Source organism: Orycteropus afer, unplaced genomic scaffold (genome assembly GCF_000298275.1).
Source record: "Orycteropus afer afer isolate SDZICR_OR568_19922 unplaced genomic scaffold, OryAfe1.0 scaffold00065, whole genome shotgun sequence".
NCBI classification, from domain to species: Eukaryota; Metazoa; Chordata; class Mammalia; order Tubulidentata; family Orycteropodidae; genus Orycteropus; species Orycteropus afer.
This window is the reverse complement of record NW_006921652.1, coordinates 11,640,205-11,665,216: the sequence shown is the minus strand read 5'-3', so window position 1 is coordinate 11,665,216 and position 25,012 is coordinate 11,640,205.

Below are 25,012 nucleotides of genomic sequence, written 5' to 3'. Positions count from 1 at the left end.
GTATGAAAAGTGAATTTACTCTGTAAATCTTCACCCAAATCCTAATAAAAAAAAAAAAGAAAAAGAAAGGACAAAGTACTATGAAGTTTAGAAAGAGGAAAGCTTCTTGTAGGGCAATGGAGTGTGAAAGCCCTGTGAATGAGGTGAGGAGCTGGGAATCAGAGGTCTGGGAGTAGGGAGAGGGGCCAGGGAGAGCAATAGGATTACCAAGCTCACTTGACCATTGTGATGAGAGCATTCTCCCAAGCTCCTCCTGTAGGCCAGCCCCATCCTGTGTGGTCAGACAGCCCAGACATTCCCCCTACTTCCTCAAGGGGCTCAGATGCTCCTGAGTTCTTTGGCCAGTTCTGATTGATGGTGAGGCAAGGCAGAGACCTTGCCCAAGCCCAGGTCAAGACAAAAGCTGCCTCTAGAGGTTGTTGTAGGGGATATGTGTGCTGAGGTCCCTCTGAATAGGACCTGACAAGACCCACAGCCATGGTCCCAGAGTAGCCCCCAGCAAAAGGAGCTAATCCTCAGCTCCTTCTTCTTCCTTTGGTTCTCCCTCTCCTTCCAGGACTTGGTTCCATCTCATTTTATTTTTTCCGCTATTCCTTGCCCCTACCCCTGCTCTCATTTCCTTTTTCCACAGTGCAAGGGAATTTCAGCTGGAACACCCCATAGTGTGTGGTGGGCCTGGGGGGGCATCCAGAGGTCGCTGGAACTGAGAGGGCCCCAGGCGGGGGCTGAGCAATGTGTCACTGCCAGGGCTTGGCAGGGGCTGCAGCCCTGAGGGGTTGGGAGCACAGGAGTGCCTGGGAGGTAAGAGGTAGAGGGCAGCCTGGAAGGGCTGGAGCCTGCCAAAGCAGAAGACCTGAGGAGAGGGTGGGGAGGCTAGCTGAGCTTGGAAGGGAGACCTTGGTGGCCACTTCCTGTCCAAGCTCCCAGGGTCTTTGGTGGGTCTCCTAGCTTGGGAGGTACCACCTCAGCCAAGAATTCTTCTTTTCTTTCTTTTTTTTTCCCCCCTTTTCCATTAAATTAAATAATAAAGGGACTGTGTCTATCTTTATTTCCATGTAGCCAAGTCTGAGCCTTGGCTGATCCTGGAAGCCAACCAGGTACGTGGAAAGAGGAAAAAGCAACAGCCAAAGAAAATGAAGCGATACCTTGAAGGCCAGATGGAGACTGTGGGCAGGGAGCTGCAGGAGGCCCTGGATGAAGGGGTAAAGGAAGGGGAGGTCTGTCTGGCCTCAAAGCAGAGGGGTAACAGCAATATGAGGGTGGGTATCCCACAGTGGGTGGCTGGGGGCTTGTCAGCAGAGGTTGGATCCAGAACATGAGCAGTCAGAGCATGGATGATGCTTCCTGGATGGAGCTTCCTAAGGTTTCTTATGAGATCTGCAGAGAGCAGGAAGATCTGTAACCTGCAAGGAAGGAAAGGGTGATAGACAAGCCTAGTGGGAGAAGTCAGTCATTCAGTACCTGAGTCTGACTCCCAGTCTAGAATCTGTGTCTCTGCTCAGTCGGTCCTAAAGCCCTTTGGCTCCCAGCTCCTCTCCCTGACCTCCCCTCATGCCTGTCTCCCTGTGACTGTCTGAGCCCAGGTCCCAAGAAGGGAAATACAATGGTGGGATGGAGGAAGAGCAGTGACTCTGCCCTGCGACTCTTTCTGAAAAGGCATACATTCTTCAGTGTCTATGCTTTTAACTGCCTCTCATCCATCCCTTCTCCCATGCACAGTGCTTCTGGCTTAAGATATCACAAAGGTAAAGCCCCCCTCCCTGACCCAAACTTGTTGTACATGTTTCAACCCCTCAGATTTAGTACCCACATCACAGCCAGAATCATATTGCTTCCTTTAAATCTCACCTCTTGCCTCACATTAAAACCCATCAATGTTTTTCCCTAGCTCTCAGGATTGAATCCAAATTTACATGTATGGCCCCAAAGGTCCTGCCTGACCAGCTCCCTTCTACTACTCCAAAACATCTTGAAACCCCTACCTCACACACTCTCTGTACCCACTTGACACCACTAAGAACTCCCCAAGTGTTCTGTGCCTTCCCTGTCCCCACACCAGCTGCTCTCTCTGCCAGGACAGTACCCTCTGCCATGCACCTGGCAATGCCTCTGATCCCAGCACCAAGGACAGCGCCTGGCATAGAGAGAAGGTACCCAATAAATAATGATGAATTAATGAGTCTTTCAGACTCTGCTTTCCTTCCCTTCCCTTGGGCTGGGTTAGACACCTACAGCTGAGCTAGGTTTCCCTAGCTCTTATCACTTTATATTATAAATAGTCTAGCCACTTGTTTACATGATCCTATTTTAGTATCTCCATTGAAGTACTTTTTTATCCCAATATTTCCCCCACCCCCTCCAAGGTTTTCTCCCATTCAGGTTAGATTGTGAGGCATTCAAACCTCAGGAGTAGGATCTTTTCAGTAGAAAGGCAGAAATAGACCTTGGAGAGTTCAAAACATAGACCTGGAAGGGATAGAAAAGTGAGGAGTCCAGATAAGATGCTCCATATTAGAGGAAGGAAAGAATAGGGGATCTGCAGAGAGGAGTGAGGCCTGGGTAGGAAGGGGGACACCACACCCAGAACCATATGTCCAGGGGTGGACCAGTATTCCAAAATTCCCAGTCCCTCTCTAATAGACATCATTCATAACCCAAACCAGGCAGTCTTGTGGAAGCCAAGTTGGTACAACCATAAACCCCCTGATTTCCATTTGAGGGGGCCCCGTGGGATGGCCTCCCTGATATCTGGACAGCACCTACCACAGGCAGCAGCCAGAATGCTGTCCATGGACTATTTAGAGAAAAAGAAGGATCTCTCTTTTTTTAAAAAAAACAAATTTTATTGTGATTTGGATGAAAGCTTACAGAGCAAATTCATTTTCCATACAGAAGCTCACATACACCTTATCTCATGCCATTGACTGCAATCTCCCACAATGCAACAGCGCCCCTCTCACTTCTTCCCCATAGTCACCTCCTCCCTGTGTTCTTCCCCCTCCATGCACTCTTGCCCCCCGAAGCTGTCTTGCTGTGCATATACAGCCTTCTATTTTCCTATGATTGATCTCTCCCCTTGGAGTGCATCCACCCAATGTAAATGTTCAGCTCATATGCCTGTCTTCTGTTTGGCTGGAAGCCACAGGAGTGGGTTCAATTCCAGACCTGCAGGGCAGCTAGGGGCCACCAGGTCCATCAGAACAGTAAACATGCCCCCTTTTTATGACTTTGAGTTTTCTTCCACATTGTTCTCCCATTCTATCCAGGATCTCCTACATAGATCCCCCTCCAAGTGGTTGACAGTGGTAGCCAGGCACCATCCAGTTCTTCTGGTCTCATATTCATATAGGCTAAAGATCATGTGGTGTACAGACCCTTAGACTAATTGTTTCCATGCTTCTTTGGTTTTCTTATTTCTTCTTTGCTCTGGATGAGGAGAGACCCATCATTCCACGTAGCTGGCTTCTTGCAAGCTTTTAATATCCCAGCTACTACTCACCAAAGTAGGATATGGAAGAATGTTTTTGTGTAGTATGTTATGCCAATGGAGTTTGATGTCCCCTGCAACCATGGTCCTGAGCCAGCAGGTCCAACTACTCACTCCCTCTGGGTAGCTGGCTATGGCCAAGAAGTGACAACAACCTTGTCCCTTGTCAGCTCTACTATCTATATACCTGGGAATTCTTACAGAACATACAAATACACTTGTAGAAACATTGTCTACCAACACTGTACATGGTCATGGGAACACTCTCCCCTGCATAGACATACCTAATAGTTCAGCCTGTGCACCCTTCTATCCACCTATAGATCAATGTTTGGCATCACTGACAACACAGTACTGTATGTCCACAATGGTTCATTGTACCTTCTATGCACCTCTCTATATCTTGTTCTTCCTCAATGCCACCATGTTGATCACTCACATTTGGTACATTGCCCTTCTCTTTACCCAAATCAATACTTGTCTCTGCCTAGGAAGGATCTCTTTTTACCCTACTCCATTCAATCTCCATTCATCTCATCTGAGGTGGACTCCTACCATCATTGAAATACCCTGTGGATATGGATGTGACGGTCTGAAGAAGAAGGTATGAATGGGATGATGGGGAAGGAAAACATCCTACCCCCATTTCACACTTGGTGTGACAGAACAGAGCCCACTCAAGATGTCCCTCCATGAAGGACAATAGCAAAGAATGAATATCCCTGTTATACTCACCTCTCATCCACACAAAACCAAGAGCCCTGGGCCAGCTGCATCCCCAGCTCCTAGCATACTCCCTGGTACATTGTAGATATTCTCCCCACACATACCCCTTACTAACAGAACCTTTGATCTGTTTAAGGAAGCAATGTGATTCACTAAAAACATTCAGCTTCCTAGAATCCTTTGCAGCTAGGAGGACATTAGGAAAGTGTTCTAGATAATAAAAAAATGTAGATGGGACTATAAAATGCACAATATATACTGTGTGTGGCTTCTGGGAAAGTTTGTTGAAAGGACAGACTCAGTTGGCATACTCCTCTTCAGCTTTTGTCCTTCACCCTTCACCTTTCACCTCTCTTCCTGCATAGAACATGAACATGATGTTCAGAGGTACAGGAACAGCTTCATACACTATGAATAGAAAAGCAGAATGCTTGAAAAAGCATGAATTTCATTATGGAAGCACTATCCAAACCCTGGACTACCTGTCTTTGGAGGAGCTCTGATAGCATAGTGGGTAAGGCACTTGACTGCTAACCAGAAGGCTGGCGGTTCAAACCCACCAGCCACTCCTCGGAAGGAAGATGGGGCAATCTACTTCTGTAGTGATACTGCCTCAGAAACCCAAGGAGGGGTCGCTGTGAGTCGTGTCCAACTTGACGGCACATAACAACAACAACAACCTGTCTTTGGACTTCTTGGTAATGAGTGTATCATCAACAATTACCTCAAGGGTGCTGCATAACAGATCATCCCGAAACTCATTGGTTATTTAAAATAACAATGGCCCTCATTCATGCATCTGAAGATCTGCTGATCTTGGGTCCATGCTGCAGATTGTGTGTAGGTCAGCTCCATGTGTCTTTTGTCCTCCAAGACTAGCACCTACCCTGGGCACGTTTTTCCCTTGGTGATAGCAGAATCACAATAGGGTAAGTTCAATTGTGTAAACACATTTCAAGTATCTGCTCGCATCACTAACTATTGCATCTGCTTTCATCCCATTAGCCAAAGCAACTCATGTAGCTTTGACTGAGAGTAGGGGAAATACACTTCACCACCAGTGACAGACGCCACAAATTCACATGACAAAGAGCAAGAATATAAAGAGAAGTAAGGAATTAGGGAAAATCATTACAAAATATTTGCTGACTAAATAAATTTTGAATGCCTATTATGTACCACCAGGAGCTCTGGTGCCATAGTGCCTAAGGCGTTTGACTGCTAACCAGAAGGCTGGCAGTTCAAACTCACCAGCCACTCCTCAGAAGGAAGATTGGGCAATCTTCTTCTGTAGTATAATGCCTCAGAAACCCAAGGAGGGGTCGCTATGAGTCGGATCTGAGTCTATGGCAGTGAAGTTTTTTGGTTTTGGTTTTGGTTTTAGTATGTGCCAGGCATCAGTTTAGATGATTTGCATTTATTAATCACTTCATTTAATCTTTGTAAGAACTGATAAGAAGCAAGTTTAATTACATTCACTTTGCAGATTTAAAAAGAAAGAAATGGGCCCAAAGAAGTTAAGTAATGCATCAGCTGTGAAAGACTGGGCTGGGACTCAGCCTTATTTCTGACCACTCTGAGGCCAACTCTCATTCACTACATCATGTCCCCTACCTCTTTAATCTCTTCCTAAAGCTTTCTGGGACAGAGTAAGTGTCTGATGTGGGAAACCAGCACTGGACAGAATGTTAGCTTGGTGTCTTATTAGTGTATATCTGGATTTGGGCCAAGTAGATTCCAAGGCATGAGTAGAAGATGGGCAAAGAAAGGCTCTGGGAATCCAGACTCTGTCAGTTGCAAGCAACAGAAAGTCTGGTTGATTTAAATAGAAAAGGAATTTAGAGAAAGGCTATTTGTTGTCTCCCACAATTGTCCATACATATGGAAAGACAGGCTCAGAAACAGGTGGGAACAGGGAGACTGAAAAGCCAGAGCACAGCCCAAAGCATCCACAGAAGTGGTGCTAAGAACTGCTAGCCCTGTACACTGGACACCAGATCGGGTACTGCCACTGCGACTGCCCTTCAAATTGGATGCTGCTGGAAGAATTAATTATTCTAGATCCTGGATGTAAAGTACAGGTAGGATGTCTCCAACTGGCCCAACACCAGTCAGATGCCCATGTTCCAACTACAGAAATAGATTTACAGGGGGTGTGGTCAGTTAGTGTGTGAGTGAAGGAAGGCCTGTGTGTCCCTCCTCCTCAGAACAACAGCAACAACAATGCATACACCTCTGCAGGAGGTAGGCAGTTGTGAGACAGTGAGATGGAGAACTGGAGCCTGAGGTCCTAGCCTCCGGGTTCTCATTCGTGTCCTGTGGAGGGCAAACCAAAAAACCAAACTCACTGTTATCAAGTCGATTCCGGCTCACAGCAACCCCCTTTGGGTTTCCTAGGTGGTAAATCTTTACAGAAATAGATTGCCCAGTCTTCCTTTTGCAGAGTGCCTGATGTGTTTAAACTGCCAACCTTCTGATTAGCAGTCAAATGCCTTAGGCACTATGCCACCAGAGTTCCTTGTCCCTTGTCCTGTGGAGGGAGTCCTTTGATATTCAGCAGGAAGATGATGCACTTTCTGCCCTTAAAGTCTTCCATACTGGTGAGAGAAAAGTCTCACTCACCAGAACTGTTTTCAGAACAGCATAGTGCAAGTGGTGCATCTTGTCCAGTAAGTGATACTAAGACTTGGTAGAATGGATTGGGACTGCCATGGAGGATGAGGCATTGAGCTGGGCCCCGGATGAAGGTGGGCACTTCAGGATGGTAGAATAAGGGAGGGCATTTTCTTTGAGTGGGGTTGTGGGCAAGGAGAGTTCTCTGTGCCTTCCCTCATCTCCCACTGAGATATGTCAGTGTACACCTGGGTTGACTAACTTGCCTCCAAAGGGGTAAAGGAAGATAGAGGTGGCCTGTGGTCAGACCCTAGCCCAGCTAACCATGAGGTTTGTCTCTAGAAGCTGCCTACATGTTGGAAAAAGCATGGACTTTGGATCCTGATCCTGCTTCTTCTGACATTGAGCTAGTTACTTCAAATGGCTGAAGCTCAATGTCCCTATCTTAAGTAAGAATAGTAGTAGTATTCCCTTAGAGGTCAGCTGTGAGGATTACAATCAGGTAAGAAACATAAAGTGCTTAGGGCATTGTCTAGCCCATACAAACACCATCTAAGGGTTAGTTATGATGACCATAATGATGTCATGAAGTACGTAGAATGCAGTCATGTACATTGTAGGCACCCTGTAAATGATAATTCCTTCCCCCTTTCCCTGATTCAGTACTTTGTCTCCTACCTTAGATGCCCAGTGTCCTCCGGGTTGCCCCTACCCAAGAAATGGGTCTTGCTGTAGTCATGACCATTCCTCATATTTCTGAGTCTGTATTTAAGAGTATGGTCATTGGGTGACGCAAATGGTTAAAGGCTGGACTAGTAACCAGAAGGTCGGGAGTTAAAACTCATCAGAGATGACTCAGAAGTGAGGCCTGGTGATTTTTTCCTGAAAGGACAGCCTTGAAAACTCTATGGAACAATTCTGTGCTATTACACACATGGTGTCACTATAAGTAGAAATTGACTCAACAGCAACTAACAACAACAATCAAGAGTATGTGGACAGAGGCAAAGAGTCGGGGAATGGTATACATCCTCTCTCTTAACCTCTTTATGTTCTTCCGGCAAAGCTGGACAGAAAGGCTTCTCTTTCCTCATTCAGCTTGTGCTCATCCTAGCCTCTCCTGCACTGGGCCAGTCTTCCATATACTCCCCTGTCTTTTAATCCCTTCTGAGAGGAGCTATTCTTCAGACTAGGAGCTCCCTTAAGGTAGGATCGTGCTGTGACCTGGCTGGGCACAGGGTTGAAGCTGGAGAATGGTGCTCAGGCAGTGAAGGGCATTGACCACATTCTTACCCAGAGGGACTCTCACACCACACTGCCTCCTCCCACTTTCACAAACCCCCAGGAGAAAGGAGCAAGGAGCTCTGTGGCAGGAAAGGGTAGATGGTGTCTCATCTAATCATGAATAGTTAAAGTTACTTCCGTTGCCCTTGACCTCTAAAAGCCCAGGGCTGGGATGCTGGATTGTCCCTAGCTTTTGGGATGAGATCCTGCCCTGACACCCCCAGCCAAACACAGGTGGTATCTCGAGTTCCTGGGGTCAGAGTGTAGACACTTTGCACTGTCAGGTCCACAAATCCAGCCGTGGGCTGCCTTCTGTTCTCCCAATTACCGACTGAGCGGCCCGGCAGCCGGCCGGCTACTCCCCCTCCCCGCTGGCGTCCCCAGCACAGAAGCCCTGTCAGGGATCACTGCAAAGCACCACGTGGAGATCTAATCTGGGGCGGGGGCGCCGAGCTGAGGCGGGGTGGAAGGGGTCGACGAGAGGAGGAAATTAATGATTAAATAATGGGTTCCAAATGTAGCGGCTCCGAGCGAAATCCCCAGCCGCAAGCCGGCGGGCTGCACGCTCTCGGCCCGGCTCCAGAAGCCCTGAGGAGGCCGGAGCAGGCGGCTGAGATGCTGGTGGCGGCGGGCGGGCGGCTGCCTCTTCCCCCCTCCCCCGCCCCGCCCACTGTGGGTCCGGTCAAATGGTGCCGGCCCGGACGCGGGGTCAGCAGGGTGCCTGTGGGGCCCTGGTGATTCCTGATGACAGGTGGGAGCCCTGCCACTTGGAGCGCGTCGGTAGGCAAGGGCCTGGCGTGGAGGAGGTCTTGGCTGCTAGCTCAGCTGGGGCTTCTGTCCCTCTTGGCCTCAATGCCTGGCACCCCCACCTCCATTCCATTTCATCGCTTCATCTTCCTGGCTACCCTGCTTCTCAGCTCTTCCTAGAGAAAACCCTCAAATGGATTGAGGGAAGAGGAACCCTTCCAGGGCCAGACCATCATTCCCACCCTAAATATTCCCCTATGTCATACTGGGATACTTTGTCCCTCATGTGGAAGGAGACAGTTTTCTAACTAAAACTTTGGTCTTGACTAGAGCAAACCCCATCTCTCCACAGTGCTTCAGTTTCCCTCTGCGCTATCCTCTGGGAGTTAGGACAGCTTTGTCTGTTGCTCTCCCTGACCAATCCATAAACCCCTCACAGGCAAGAGTGTGTGTGCAGCACCCCTGGGCTCTCTATATGTTGTTCTCCCAGAAAAGACTACCTTGAGTCCTTGACACACCTCTTGTCCTTGGTGGGAGGGTCCAGGTCTGGGAAGCTAGGGACATAAGCATCTTGGCCCTGTTGCTCTTTTCCTCCTCCTCTGGAACCCTGCTCTGAGTCTGAAAATTTCCACACGGAGCCTTTGGCTGAATACTCTGGAACTTTTGCAATTTCCTGACTTGAAAACTGCTCTCCCACCCCTACGCCCTCCACCACATCCCAGTAAGTCTTGTGGGGGTGGTCATCCCAGCAGGGGCTTGGAGCCTAGTGGTTGGGAGCACAAGCCCAGGTCTTCAACTTTGACATTGAAAAGTACGCTGTTTGGGACCAGTTGGAAGCTCCCATGCCATCTTTCTGCCACCATCTGCCAATATCCCCCCAGGGCCTCCCAGGAAGGGCTTCAAGGCCCAAGAGAGTGAGGACTGGAGTGGCAACAAAGAAATCAATCTTCAGGTAAACTGGACTAAATGATGGAAATAGAATTTCAGTGCACAAATCCAACTATACAGAATAGATTTTACCTAGAGTTTGGGATCATTGCCACACTCAGTGACCAGATGGGGTATGCTGAGGGATGTCTGGGCCTCAGAAGGGGATACATAAAGAGCCTGGGACAAAGTCAACTTGTGGAAAAAGCAGAAGCCAAAAAGCTCAACTCTGCTCCCAGCTGTTCCTATGTTGCTGAAGCTGACACAGGCGGCCTTGCCTGCTTCAAAATTCTGCTGTGGTGAGGGGAGAGCTGCCAAGCAGGCAGGCGGTCGCCCTGCAGGAGCCTTCAGGTAAGAGCCGAGAGGGAGCAATTCCTATAAGCTTTGCCCAACAGTACTGGTCCTGCCATTTTTCCACTCCTACAGCTCTCTAGAGTGTTTCCTGTACTTTTTGGGGCCTGGTAGCCCAGAGCCCAGTCCAGGGCTGCCTGGGGCCTTGTCTCACACCCTGCAGTGCTCTGGGTCACCAATCTTGGGTCACTTTTATTGACTTCAATTCTCTACTACTCTGGGAAGGCAGGCCAAATAAACACCAGGCAGAATGAGCCCCAGGCCTTCCTCTCCCCGGGTCCCCCACACCACCCATCCAAGATCCACACACCATCCGGGATTGTGCGTGCAGAAGAATTTTAATAAAAACAAGCAATTCAGAAGGCCTGGTGGGGCAGGCAGGCTGGCCATGTGGACTCGGTGCTATTCCTAGGCAGCGAGGCCAGGAGGCTCTCCTAGGAGCAGGCGCTCCCAAGATAAATATGGAGCAACAAGCAGGCTTTGTCTTCTCCCTTTGATGATGGAGTGTCCAGGCTAGGACTTGGCCACACAGGAGGAGAGGGGAAGGCCTAGGAGAGAGGGAGAAAAAGGGCATCAGTGCTGACAGCCATGAGGCTTAAGGGCTCTTGTCCTTTAGGAAGCTCCCTGAGGTCAGAGGTTTAGATTGGGTGTAGGTAAGCTTAAGTGGAGTAATTTGAGTTGACTTTGCCACCTGTCTGGCCTCAGGTTGTCACCTCACTCAGCAACTCTCTACCAAGTACATCAGGTACCTACTGTCCACATCAAAATTGGTCCCTCAGCACCTTAAGCAGATGGGGTAAAAACAAAAATAAAAAACAAAACAATGAAAACTTTTAATCCCCTAGATCTGTGAAGATGGATTTTTCAAGAAGGAATTTAATTAAAGACAGAAAAAGACCAACATAACCAAGCAATCAGACACATATGTAAAAAGTGTCATTACAGCATGGAGTTCTGGCCTAAGAGAAGGGAAGTCTGGGCACAAGGTTCTGGGTGGTCAGAAGCTGGGCCTGAGGTTGTGGGGAGGGGAGCAACCTGGTCTGCAGCAGTTTCTGAAGGTCCTGGGAAGTTCTCAGCCCTTCTTAAGGGTGTGAACCAAGGAGGCCCATGGCCCCAGCCTGGTGACTACCTAAAAACCATCTCAACCCAATGGTTAAGGACTCTGGTTTCTCACCTCTCGACACAGCCTCTCTCTGCAGGGTGGTGAAGGTAAATTTTCTCTAGTACTGACTAAAGTTCAGATAATAAGTTCTGCTCATTCTGGAAAAGTGTCTGACCCTTCTCTTAGAAGGATAGTTCTCTTTTTTAGCAAAAACATCAATTCTGAGATTCCAAATTTTGACAAAATTCTCTTTTCCCAAATCAATCCAGTATATTGCAGTCAGAAAATACCCCAGGCCCTCCACTTTATGCAGCCAGCACTAGCCACATCACAGCTTTGGACATGGTTCAGTCTCTACCCGAACAGCTCTTCAAGTCACTTTTGCACCCCTTTTTTACCTGATCTCAGTCTGTTCAGATTTTGACACTATCATTTTGTCTTGTCCCCAAGCCCTTGCTTCATCCTTCAACCTTTGCTCAGCTCCAGCTGGTGGCATCCCTCTGTGACCAGGATGCATATTCCCCTGGTCTTAATGCTGCCAGTTGCCCTGAGAATGCCTGACTTGCTTCAACCTGACCTTTGCATCTGGGCACAACTCCTCCCAGACAACCCCCTTCCAGGTTTACTAGGACCTGTAAATAGGGTTGATTTAGGTGATTAATGTGAATGTTGGACTCCTTATATGTCTTCATACTCTTGGGAAACCTTTCCCAAAGGTTTGGTAGAATTACTTACTCCACATTAACCACTTCTTCATAAACCTTATTACACACTTATGTCAATGTGCAGTAGTAACAGTTCAGCATTGCTTAACACTACACGTAGAAGATGCTCAATAATTGTCTGTGGAATCAGTGACTGTGATGTAAAAGTTTTCTCAACCTGGGTTTTGATTCTGTTTCCAATTTCTGAATCTGTGCCTTTCACATCTGAGCTTAGGTCCCTCTCTTTACTTTCCTCATCATAAATAATCATTCAAGATTTCCCTGGTAGCATTGTCTTAGGACTCTGGGGCTGTAAGGTCTACTGCCCTATCAAAGACTTCTCAAAAGCTTCTCAAGGGCAGGGACCTAACATTTTTTATGTCTGTGTCCCCTGTCATGGCATAGGGCCTTAAACTCCAAAACCAAACTCATTGTCATCCAGTCAATTCTGACTCATAGTGACCCTCATTGGGTTTCCAAGGCTATAAATCTTTATGGAAGCAGACTGCCTCATCTTTCTTCCATGGAGTGGCTGGTGGGTTTGAACCACTGACCTTCTGTTTAGCAGCCAAATGCCTTAACCAGTCAATATATCATCAGAGCTCCTTGGCATGGTGCCTAAAAAAAAAACTCACTGCCACTGAGTCGGTTCCAAATCTTAGCAACCCCTCCTTAGGTTTCCAAGAAAGAATCTCTACCAAAGTAGATTGCCCAGTCCTCCTTCTGAGGAGTGGCTTGTGGGTTTAAACAGCCAGCTTTCTGGTTAGCAGTCAAATGCCTTAGGCATTATACCACCACCATAAATAGCTGTTGGAGAATGAATGGAGAAGGACTGACTGAATGCCTGAATTATCAAATGAATATTTTTCTCAGAGCCTTAGGAAATCTCCCTGGCTATATAGTGGTCACTATTCATGAAGAAGGAGCCCTGCTGGTGCAGTAGTTAAAGCATTTGGCTGCTAACTGAAAGGTTGGCAATTTGAATTCACCAGCCTCTCCACAGGAGAAAGATGTGACAGTCTGCTTCTGTAAAGATTACAGCTTTGGAAACTCTATGGGGAAGTTGCAGTCTATCATATAGGGTCAGTCACCACGAGTCAGAATCACTCGACAGTAATGGGTTGGATTCATCAGGATTCCTCATTTTTATTTTCCTAATTAATTTCTTCTTGCTGATCAGAATCAAGTCCAAAAGAATATTTCATACTCCCAGCTGCTTTGTAGGAACCATGGTGGTGCCAAGGATAAAATGCTTGGCTGCTGACCAAAAGGCCAATGGTTTCTGCTGAAGAAAAATGTGGTAGTCTGCTTCCATAAGGATTATAGTCTTAGAAGCCCAATGGAACAGTTCTACTCTGTTCTATGGGGTCACTATAAGTCAGCATTGACTAGATGGCAATGAGTGTAGTTTCAGTTTGCTTTGTAGACCTTCTAGAAGATGGGTCTCCTCTCCTTTATCCACTTTTCATCTCTTCCCCACAAAAGGCACATTATAGCCAGCTTGGTTATCAGTCAGGACAGGTAAGGTTATGATACGTAACAAATATCAATGTCTTAACATAAGTCTGGATGATACTCCACAGCAGAATCTTCTGCATAATATTTTAATACAAAGCCTCCATATCAATAGATGCTTCCACAGCTCCCACAACAAAAGAAGAGAGAGAGATAGAAAATTGGGCAGTCTGTTAAAGTATTTTTACCTGGAAGTGATGCACATTACTTCTGCTCACATTTCATTGGTCAAAGTAAGTCACACAGCCACTCAGAATTTCTAGGGGGTAAAGTGTATTCCCAAGGACCTAGAAGAAAAGGAGAAACAGATATTGGCGAACAGTAGTGATACCTGTCACATCAGATTTCAGGTCAAACTCAGGCTGCAGAGGCTATTAGAGATTCAGAATGTGGCTGAGGAGAGATGAGAAATAAAACAATGGGAATAACTTCACCCTGAATCTGAACCCAGGACCTGGACTTCTCAGTTACTCTGGTCACTTCCAATGATTTTTGCTAGGAACTTGCAAGGATCTCGGCATAATCACAGCTTCATAGGTACCAGCAGAGAAAAATTTGTGCAACTCTCCTAGGCCAGTGGTTTTCAACTTGCCTGTGGGGCTAGGTCCTGGGACCCAGGGCTTGGGCTTCTTTCCCTGGGGATCTCTCATATAGGCCTTGCCCCTGCTAAGGGGATGCTCCAGGGAAGAATGACTGGAAGGAGATAGGTTGGGTTCCCTCTCCTGCTTCACACTTGCTGTGGCCCTTCCCATGCTCTATCTCCTCCCTCCCTTTAATCCTCATCCCACTGTTTCTACACCTAATAGTGCCATTGAGTCCATTCTGACTCACATTCTCACATTCTGATTCTTTCTCTCTGGCCTTCTTGGCCAAATCCTATGGCCTAAATTTTTTAGATGAAACCTAGTGGTAGGACAAGAAAAGAAGACTTGAGCCCCTATTTTTAAAAAGGGAGGATGAGGAAATTAAGCCCCCAGTCAGGGCAAAATTAAGCCAGTAAGGGTAAGGCTGGCTAAAAAATGTGATATGGCATTTGCCTCAGGGTCCCTTAATAGTCACTGTTGGTTATTTAAACCACTGGTCCCTTGATTCTCTACTTATCAGCCCTGCTTCCTGGCTTCTCTGCAGTCCCTCATCTCTCTCTTAGGATACCCAGTAGCCTCTTTCCAGTCATTCACCAGGGACTGAGTCCTGGGAACAAACTCACTTGGAGTCCATTATCCTAATGCCTCTGATAAAACAGGAGAACAGAGAGTCTGTTTCTCTGGACTGCTGCCTGATCCTTCATCATCACTCCCACTGAGGACATGGAGCCTGGCAGAGCTCCTCTCTCAACCATGATTTGGGATGCAAGTAATGGGAATCTCACTTCATGGCTATAAATATCATAGGTCCTCACTCTCAGACTTGCTCTCATACTCAAAACAGTCTTCTGCAATCCAGACAACCTAACAGATGGCTCTACTTGAGTGTGTCACAGACGCTTCTTTCTCAACATGTCCAAAACAGTGCTCTTGGTCTTGCCCCTACATCTGTTCCTTCCTTTGTGCACCCCCCATTCCTATAACAGGCACCTCTGTTTCGTGTCAGAAACCTGTGAGTCATCCTTGACTTCCCTTCCTCCCCTGCCCCATCCACTCCATTGTTACGTCTTAGTAACTCTACCTTCCAAATGTATCCAGAATCTACTCAAATCACTTTTCTTCATGTCCACTGCCACCACCTAGTCTAAGCCACTGTCATCTCTTGCCTGCATTGCAATTCTAATCTGTTCTCCACAGAGCAGAATCTATATTCTTAAAATAGAGATTGGATCATGTTACCACTCTGCTTAAAATTGTTCTGTAGGTTTCCATCTGTCCCCAGTTAAATTCACACTCCTTTACATGGCCCTCAAGGCTTTTCATGATCTGGTCCTGCCTATCCATCTCTCCAATCTCACTCAAGCCATGTCAGCCAGTCTTCATTTATTTTTAACAAGACAAGTTCTTCCTATCTCAGGGCTTTGCCCTTTCTGTTCTCTTGCCTAGAATGCTTTTTCCTCTTTTCATCCCCTGTTGTTGCTGTTGTTATGTGCCATTGAGTCAGACCCAACTCATAGTGACCCCTCTTTGGGTTTCCGAGGCAGTATCACTACGGAAGTAGATTGCCCCATCTTCCTTCTGAGGAGTGGCTGGTGGGTTTGAACCACCAGCCTTCTGGTTAACAGTCAATTGCCTTAGGCACTATGCTACCAGAGCTCATTTCATCCCTTAGGTCACATATTTTCATCCTTCAAGTCTCAGATAAAATATCATCTCCACAAAAAGCACTCTTTGATCTTCATTCTAAATTGAGACCTCTTGCTATTCCCTTACATTAACACCTGGCACCTGGCCTTCCTACATTCCTGAAATCTGAACTAATCAATTTACAGGTGAGATTGTTTATTGCTTTGCTCTTGCACTCAATTGTAAGCTCCAACAGGAGGAGACCATGTCCGGCTAAGTTAACCTCAGTCAGTGCTTGTCACATCTTAAGTACTCAATAAATATTTGTTGAGTAAATAAATGAATCACTGCCATTACAGATAGACAAACTGAGGATCAAATTAGCCAGGTAATCTACACAGTCTGGTGAATGATAAAGCTAAGATTAGAACTCAGTTCTCTTGGAAGGCTCCTGTTCTCTCTCCCTAACACTACCAAATCATTTATGTCATCATTGCTGTCACCACCAAGGGACTGGTTTCCAAGGAGGTTGGGAACATTGGTGGGGAAGAGGCCACAGAAAGAAGTTCACCATCTAACAAAGCCACCACACCTACCTGCTGCCCCAGCCTACCCAAGCTCCTCCTTGCACCCAACTTACTATCACTACTGCCAATGGGCTGTTTGTGGAAGGACTTCCCCACTTGGCATGCCTCTTCCTCTTCACCACTCCAACCTTCCCCACACATCAGGATGCCATAGAAGGCTCACCACTCCAGGACCTTCTTCAACTGCTGAGGTCCATAATACTGTCTCCTAGGGCTAAGCTATTCTCTAGTCCCCTTATGACAGTAGGTTTCTACCTTCCTTATGGACTGGATTTCCAAGGACAGGGAGCTATCCATTTGTGCCTCTGGAGATGATATTTGTGTGTTCTGAGTACTGTCTGGATGCCAGGAATATTGTAGGAACATGACAACATCTGTCCCTCATGGAAGTTAGATTCTAGTGAGAGCAGATAATAGATAACTGAACAAGTAAGTAATGTAATTTCCAAAGGTGATAAAAGGAGAGGGTCCACTTTAGAACCTTGGGTCCCCATGAGGAGACTGTATCAGAGTGTAGATGTGGAAGATGGGAGGCAACCAGAATGGCCTGGGCCAAGCACGTGGGAAGAGATTAGCTTTTGCCAGAAGAAAGGTTTACTCTGTCTCTGATGCCAGGGACGTGGGTGGAGGACTAAAAGGGAGGTGCCAAGGAAATGGGAGAAGACACTTGTTTCTTCCCTTGTTTCTGCCACAAGTGGCCTGGCAGATGTGACCAATAATGTTTTGTTCATTGATTTTCAGTTAATTCCCTTTCTTGATCTAACCTGAATCTATGCAGCTTCTACACGGTTCAAATTTCTGGGCTTAATGGATTAAGTTGCCAGGGACAATTATTCAAAAACTCAGCATACATCCTTTCTCCTATACTGCTCTCTGTCCCACTCTCTCTAACACTGCTTATCTTTATAGAGCTGCAACATTATCTTTAACCTTTTTGTGGAAATCCCCTTTCCTTCCCTGGGCAGGCTGGGTGAGAACTGCTTCTGAGGTCCTTATCTCTGGGATGGGTAAGAAATCTTCCCAGCTAGTTACTGTCCCTAAGATTCAGCCTCCCAGGTGTCTTGCCTCACTCCCACCCCTCGGTAAATTCTAACATGTCCCCATTCTGCTCCAGAGCCTTGGATGATTTTGGCTGAAGTGTCTGTGGATAAGTTTGGGATATTTATCAGAAGGAGTGTTCTGCAGGAGGGTAGAGGTCATCACTGAAGGCCTGCAACACTCTTCACTTAACTATTCCCAACCCCATCAGATCCTCAATTCATCCTGGAGCGACAGAGGGTGAAAGATGAACACGAGTCAGGGACAGCTCAGAGGAGAAGACTGGAGCAGTACCAGAGCAGAAATTTGGGAAGTGCCTGATCCAGGGCTCTGGGCACTGAGGAGGCTGGTTCTTCCAGTCTGGGCCCTGGAGGAGTTCTGGGCTCACAAAAGCAGACTGGGTTCACCAAGAATAGGTGCTGATGGGCAGGCAGGTCCCCAGAACATGGGGCTCTGGGTGGTACTGGCTTAGAGAACACTTGTGAGGCCACAGCATTGAAGGAGGCCTATCAGGACCAGAAGGTGGGGTTGTTGTGCTCAGGCTGTAGAAGTATTCTTCAAATTCTAGTTCATTATTTGCTCTTTTTAGGGTAATATTTCCCCTTCTTCTCCCCACTTGGTTCTCAGCCTCATCTGCCTCAGCTTGGGTTTCTAGAACTCTTTCCTGTCACTGGCCTCGATCCACACCTCCATGCCACTCCATGCCATGAGACTCTGCTTCATTCCTCCACTGGCGTTCTTCTGCTTACATGGCTTCAATTATCTCTCACTCCTAAGCCTGGGGTGAGGGTCCAGCATCCTCCTTCTGACATGCAAGACCTACATCAAGCAAGCTGTAGCTCTTCTGTTGTCTCCAAAGCCTTTTCATTAAATCACCATTTTCTCACTTTCCTTGAAGGACAGAGACCTGAACAGGGCTGGGGACAGAGATAAAGTACAGCATAGCCCTCAAGAGCTGGCAATCTGGTAAAGAAGTGGGCAAGGGTAAACAACACTAGGAAACAAAGTTGACTATGAATGTGATGGGCAGGGCACAAACTCATTTTAGTTTGGGACTCTCAGAAGTGGGTCCTGACATAAGGGTTTGAATGAAGTAGTTTCTTTGAGTGGTGTTTCCAGGAAACACCAATACTGGAGTGGGTACATGAGACAAGGAAGAAATGGCAGCCAGTGGATGCTCTGACAAGCCAGCTACCATAATAGGCAACTAGAGTTCAATGCTACCAGAGATTCTCTGTGGGCCAACAGGAGACACTTGATCGGTTATCCTAACCAAGGTGAAGGAGCTGAGTATTTTTGGGTTGAGATTTATTCTAGGGAGTATTAACACTCTCATACTTCTACCCTGATGTGCAGAGACAAATCTACCAAACTAAAACCAAACTCTCTGCCTTCAAGTCAGATCCAACTCATAATGACCCCTCCTTGGGTTTCTGAGGTGGTATTGCTACAGAAGTACATCACCCAATCTTCCTTCCAATGAGTGACTGGTGGGTTTGAATCACCAGCTTTCTGGTTAGCAGTCAAATGCCTTAGGCACCAGTGACCAAATAAAACCCTTAGGAAAATAAATGAAGGTGTTGGTAGTTGAAAGTTGAGCCAGAATGCACTAAAGTAGAAAGGGTAAGAGGATATGGGCATGGATCACATCTGTTATAATGTACCTACCAAAAGGTTTGGTTAAAGAAGACAGAGATCAGGAATGGGTTCATAAAGCAGTTAAATTTTAGGTGGACCTTGAAAGTTGGATAAGGTTTTGAAAACTGGAGATAGGGATAGAGGAGAGCAAGGAGAGACATTCAAGGAAAGGTGAATAGCAAGTGAAAGGTTATGGAAGTGAGACCACAAGAACAGCAGAATCTTAGAATGAGTGGACTGAAAAATATTGTTAGGTGATGCACAACCTATGGAAGGTATGAGAAGACCTTAGCTCTATCCACAGGAGGGAAATAATGGAGCATTTTGTGTGATGGTACAAAGGTAGGTTTTAGGAGGAAGATAATGAGTTTGGATACAATGAATTTGAGGTCTCTGTGAATCATCAAGGTTAGGACACCTGGTAGGTGGATAGACACAAGGATCTGAAACTCAGAAGAGAGGCCTGGGCTGGAGATGGAGATTTGAGAGTCACTTGATTAAACATAGTTATCAAAAAGGAGAAAAGAAAGAGAAGGGAGTCAAAGAGAGGATGAAGAAAAGTGAATAAATGCCTATATTTAAGAGATGGAAAGGAGAAAGACATGTAAACCAAAGAAACATAAGAGGAACTGGCAGAATTCATGAAGCCAATGGGGGAAATGTTTAACAAGGAGTAAAAGAACAATAGAAAATTCTGCCAAAGTCAAGGTGGAGGGGGGCCATAAATGTAGCAGTTAGGAGGTCCATTGTAGACCAGAGACCAGAGCAGAAGTGGTCTTATAGTACAATGACAGAGGAAGCCTGCTAGTAAATAGCTTGAATAGGGGTCACAGTTCACCAATCTTTCAAGAACAATTGTCTTGAGATTAAGTTGAGAATTAAGGCATTAGGTGGGGAAAAGCATAGATGATTGAAGGTATAATTAAAGATGGAAGGAGGTAGAATTTTCAATAATATATACAGCAAGAGAGAGTTTGGGCTGTGGAATCTATCACACTAGGGATTAAGACCTATCTCTACCACTTACTACCTATGTGACTTTAGACAAGTTACTTTTCTGAGGCTTCATTTCATCATATGTAAAAAATGAAGGTAATTATATCTTCCTGTAGTATGGTAGAAACACCATCAGACTTCATCTAACTTCAAGGAGAATGATAAGCAGCATCACCCTCAACCCAAAGCTGATTCTTCAGAGGTGGAAGTCAGACATTCCTCCACTCTCCATTTTACCAATTCTGACACCAGCCATGTTCTCCATGGCACTCTTTACTTCTCTACTGGATTTGATAATTTGTTGCAATGGCCACACAGAACTCACAGACCTTATTCAGTTACATGGCTTATTAAGGAAATAACAGGGGATTAGGATTAACTTGGAAGGAAAAACAACAAGATCAAAGTCAGGAAGCATACAGGCAATATCCGGAAGGCTCTCCCAAAGTTCAGAGCATATCTCTTTCTCTTCCTATAGTCCAGTCATGCAGACCTCCTCTCATCCCTCTCAGGACAGGCCTTCTCTCAACCCCTTCAAGAAGGGACTCCTCTCAGCTCCTTGCCCTGCTTGCACAAGTGTTATAGCTCTTTTAGCTCCACAAACAAGTGCCCAGAAGCACGCAACTATGCCAGCAAATCTCCTGCCTGAAGGTCCTCAGCTTTTTTGCTCTATGGGTCATTCTGTGGGTCAGCAAGCCCCAATAGCTCCACTGACAAGTGCCCAGGCACACTACTCCACCAGCAAGCCTCCTGATCAAAGGTTCTAAGCTCTCTTGCTCCATGTGTCAACAAGCCCACTGTAGCTACCTCAGTCCATAGACCAGGAAGTTCATCAAGCTATCTCAGACTGGTTTCCTAGTGCTGCTGCCTTCCTTCAGTATTATAGTTCTACTTAATTCTTGGGTCTAGAAATTTCTCAGCAAAAGTACTCTGAGTCTAAAGAATATGCTCTGCTCTAGGCTTTTCTTCTTAATGGTGGTGAGGTCCCCACTCAACCCCTATGGGAAGGCTGTTTAATACTAAATAGGCAAGTGGCTTAATACTATTGGGCAGACTTTATGTACTTATTTGCATAACTCACCACTCATCTCTCAGTATGTCTTACTCTGTTGGCTTGCAAGTTTCTGTGAGACTGGAGGCTGTGCCAGCAGTATTTCAAATACAAGAAGGGTCACCCATGGTGGACAGGTTTCAGCAGAGCTTCCAGACGAAGACAGACCAGGAAGAAGGAGGGAGCCATCCACTTCTCAAAGAACTGGCTAGTTAAAACTTTATGAAAAGCAGTGAAATATTGACTGATATATTACTGGAAAACTTTATGAATAGCCCTAAAATATTGCTTGATATAGTGCCAGAAGATGAGCCCTTCAGGTTGGAAAGCACTCAAAATATGACTTGAGAAGAGCTGTCTCCTCAAAGTAAAGTTGATCTTAATGGTGTGGATGGAATAATACCTCCATTTGCTGATGGAGTACAACTTAAAATGGGAAGAAACAGTTGCATTAATAAATAATTAGAATGTGGACTGTATGACGTATGAATCTAGGAAAATTTTAAGTTGTCAAAACTGAAATGGGACACATAAAGATTGATATCCCAGGGATAAGTGAGCTGAAATGGACTGGTTTTGGCCATTTTGAATCAGACAATCACATGATCTACTAAGCCGGGAATGACAAATTAAACAGAAATGGCATCACATTTATCATCAAAAAGAATGTTTCATGATCTATTCTGAAGTACAATGCTGTCAGTGATAGGATAATATTCACCCACCTACAAAGAAGACCGATTAATGCTATTATTATTCAAATTTATGCACCAACCACTAAAGCCAAACAAGAAGAAATTGAAGATTTTTACCAACTTCTGCAGTCTGAAAATGACCAAGCATGCAATCGAGATGTATTGATAATTACTGGCGATTGGAATGAGAAGGTTGGAAACAAAGAAGAAGCATCGGCAGTTGGAAAATATAGCCTTGGTGGTAGAAATGACTCCAGAGATCACATGATAGAGTTTTGTAAGACCAATGACTTATTTATTGCAAATACCTTTTTTCAACAACATAAACAGTGACTATACACATGGACCTCACCAGATGGAATAGACAGGAATCAGATCAACTGTATCTGTGGAAAGAGGCAATGGAAAAGCACAATATCATCAGTCAAAAGAAGGCCAGGAGCTGATTGTGGAACAGACCATCAGTTAATCATATACAAGTTCAAGTTGTAGCTGAAGAAAATTAAAACAAGTCCATGAGAGGCAAAATACAACCTTGATTATATCCCACCTGAGTTTAGAGACCATCTGAAGAATAAATGTTATGTATTGAACGCTAGTAATATACCAGACTGTGCTTCACTGCTATTCATAAGGTTATCATTAGTCAATTCTTCAAGAAGTGGATGGTCTCTTCCTTCTTCCAAGTCTGTCCTAGTCTGGAAGCTCCACTGAAACCTGTCCACTGTGGGTAACTGCTGGCATTTGCAACACCAGTGGCATAGCCTGCAGCCTCCTAGCAACACGTAAGCCACCACAATACGACAAACTGACAGACAAGTTTGTCTCTCTTAGCTGTTCCAAACTGCTCCACTTACTTCCTGGCTTCCCTTAAAGTCATCCAAACCCCGCACCCAGTTCTTCTTCCTGGCCACCCCTTAAAGCCACTTTCAAAATCACCCAGTGCTTGTTGTACATAATGTCACTGTGAGTTGGACATGACTTGACGACATCTAACAACAACATTGAATACCATTGATGGAAGATCAGACAAGTTGGGGGATGACATCAAAAACATCATGCATGAATAAAGCAAAAGGTCATTCAAAGAACAGAAAAGGAAGAAAAGACAAAAAAGGATGTCTCTTGGACAGAGAGTATCCAAAGTAAATGGAAGAAATGATGAAATAAAAGAGCTGCACAAAAGATTTCAAAAGGCAGCTAAAGAAGACAAAATAAAGTATTATAATGAAATATGCAAAGACCTGGAGTTAGGAAACCAAAAGGGCAGACCATGCTTGGCATTTCTCAAGATGAAAGAGCTGAGGAAAAAATTCAAGCCTCTAGTTGCAATATTGAAGGAGTCTATGGACAAAATATTGAACAGTGCAGGAAGCATCAAAAGAAGATGGAAGGAATACATAGTCAATGTACCAAAAATAATTGGTTGATGTTCAATCATTTCAGGAGGTAGCATATGATCAAGAACAAATAGTATTGAAAGAAGAACTCCAAGTTGCACTGAAAGCACTGGAGAAAAACAAGGGTCCAGGAATTGACAGAATGCCCATTAAGATATTTCAACAAATAGACACAGTGCTGGAGATACTTATTTGTTTATGCCAAGCAATTTGGAATGTAGCTACCTGGCCAGAAGACTGGAAGAGACTGATACTGTGCCCAGTCCAAAGAAAGGTGATACAACATAACATGGAAATTATCAAACAATATCATTAATATCACACTCAACTAAAATTTTGCTGAAGATAATTCAAAAATGATTGCAGCAGTATATTGACAAGGAACTTCCAGAATTTCAAGCTGGATTCAGAAGAGGATGTGGAAAAAGGGATATCATTGCTGATGTGAGATGAATCTTGGCTGAAAGCAAAGAATATCAGAAAGATGTTTTCCTGTGTTCTATTGACTATGCAAAGACACTGGATTGTGTGGATCATAACAAATTATGGATAACATTGCAAAGAATGGAAGTTCTAGATCACTTAATTGTGCTCATGAGGGAGCTGTACATAGACCAAGAGGCTGCTGTTCAAAGAGAACAAGGAGATACTGCATGGTTTAAAATCAGGAAAGGTGTGGGTTAGGGTTGAATCCTTTCACCATACTTATTCAATCTGTGTGCTGAACAAGTAATCCAAGAAGCTGGACTATATGGAGAAGAACACAGCATCAGCATTGAAGGAAGACTCATTAACAGCCTGTGATATGCAGAGGACACAACCTTGCTTGCTGAAAAGAGAGAGGGTTGAAGCACTTACTCATGAAGATCAAAGACTACAGTCTTCAGTATGGATTACATCCTAACATAAAGAAAACAAAAATCCTTACAAGTGCACAAATAAGCAACATAATGATAAATGGAGAAAAGATTGAAATTGTCAGGGATTTTGTTTTATTTTGATCCATAATCTAAGGAGTATTCTGGCGGTACTTCTTCCACAGATTTGTCTGTTCTTCTCATAGTCTGTGAATATTCATTATTCTTTGCCAACACCATAATTCAAATGAATCAATTCTTTGACTCCCTTATTCATTGTCCAGCTTTCACATGCATATGAGGTGACTGAAAATACCAATGCTTAGAAGTGTGGTGAGACTTCATCTTATATAGTTTGGACATGTTTTCAGGAGAGACCAACACCTGTAGGAGGAAGTGACACTTGATAAAGTAGAAGTTAGGTGAAAAAGAGGAAGACCTTCAGCAAAATGAATTGACACAATGGCTGCAACACTAGGCTCCAACATAACAATGATTATGAGGATGGCACAGGAAAAGGCACCATTTTGTTCTGTTGTGCATCAGGTCACTATGAATCAGATTGACTCAATGACACCTAACAACAACAACCTTTTCTCTCTGATCTAGTTATAGAAAAAAATTATCCTTTAAGAGTTTTTAACCACTGAGACTTCTGGTAAGATGGCAGAATAAGCAGACAAGCTACACAGACCCTCTTCAGCAAAGAAATGAGAAACCAATTGACAGAGATACAGAAGATAATCTTGGGGCCCGGAGCTTTGAAAGGAAATATACAGAAGTGGATTAGGCACCAACTAATGGAAGAATCTGAAGGAAAACAGTGAGTATGAGCTGTGGATTGTCAGCTATTCTGACTGTACCGAAAGCCTGAATACTTCTAAGTTGTGTTGGGACCTAAGAATTGACCTAAAGATCAGCCGTGGTCACCAAGGGCTGCAGGGACAACTGCACTGGTGGCCAATGAATAGAAAGGGAAACAGCAAAGAAGGAGACAGCCTGAGCTGTGGACTTTCAGCTGTCCAGAGGGCATAGCCATTTTGATTGTTTACAAGTGGTGGCCATTTTGATTTTTTTTTTTTTT